This window comes from Mastomys coucha, unplaced genomic scaffold, assembly GCF_008632895.1.
Source record: "Mastomys coucha isolate ucsf_1 unplaced genomic scaffold, UCSF_Mcou_1 pScaffold17, whole genome shotgun sequence".
NCBI lineage: Eukaryota > Metazoa > Chordata > Mammalia > Rodentia > Muridae > Mastomys > Mastomys coucha.
In genome coordinates this window covers 29,274,613-29,275,464 of record NW_022196899.1, presented here as the reverse complement: position 1 = coordinate 29,275,464, position 852 = coordinate 29,274,613, and positions in this window count along the sequence as shown.

Genomic DNA, 852 nt, shown 5'->3' with positions numbered 1-852 from the left:
TCAACGGGAGGAGAGGCCCTTGGCCCTGTGAAGGTTCTATGCCCCAGTGTAGGGGAATGCCAGGGCCAATAAGTGGGAGAGGGTGGTGTGGCAAGGGGCTTGTTCTTGTTGTTTTTTGTTTTTGTTTTTTTTGAGAGGAAACTGGGAAAGGAGAAGTCATATGGCATGTAAATAAAGAAAATATCTAATAAAAACATTTGAAAAAAAAGAATTCATATTCTGCTTAGGGCAATGTCATGCATTAGTTTATGTGTTTCATTTTGTAGAGTTTGGAGAATTAAGATATGTACATATGTTGATGTGTCCCTGAGTGTGTATGTTTGGGAAGTAATATGTTCTTGATTAATTATTCCCTTGATTGGAATGAAGTGTCCTCTTTACCTCTTGTGATTGGTTTTAGTTTCAAGTCTCCTTTGTCAGGTAGATCTTAGGGTAGTGACGCCTGCTTGCTTCCTCATCCCACTTGATTGGAGAACTTTTGTTCAACAATTTACTGTAATCTTGTGTCTATTTTTAAAGCTAAGTAACATGTTTCTTGAAGACAAAGAGTAGACGGATTTTGTTTCTTGATCCATTCAGTCATCATGCATGTTTTGATTGGAGGGTTGAGGCCGTTTGTATTTAAAGTTATTATTGAAATGTATGGGTTAAGTGTGGTTATTGTGTTTTGGATTTTGAATAGTCTGTGTCTCAGTGATATTTTTTGTTTTAATAATTATGGCTTCATATTTTCCCCACAGTCTCTCTTCTATAGTCATTTTGTATTCCCCCCTCTCTTTCTTTCTTTTTTTCTTTTTTCTGAGACAGGGTTTCTCTGTGTAGCCCTGGCTGTCCTGGAACTCACTCTGTAGA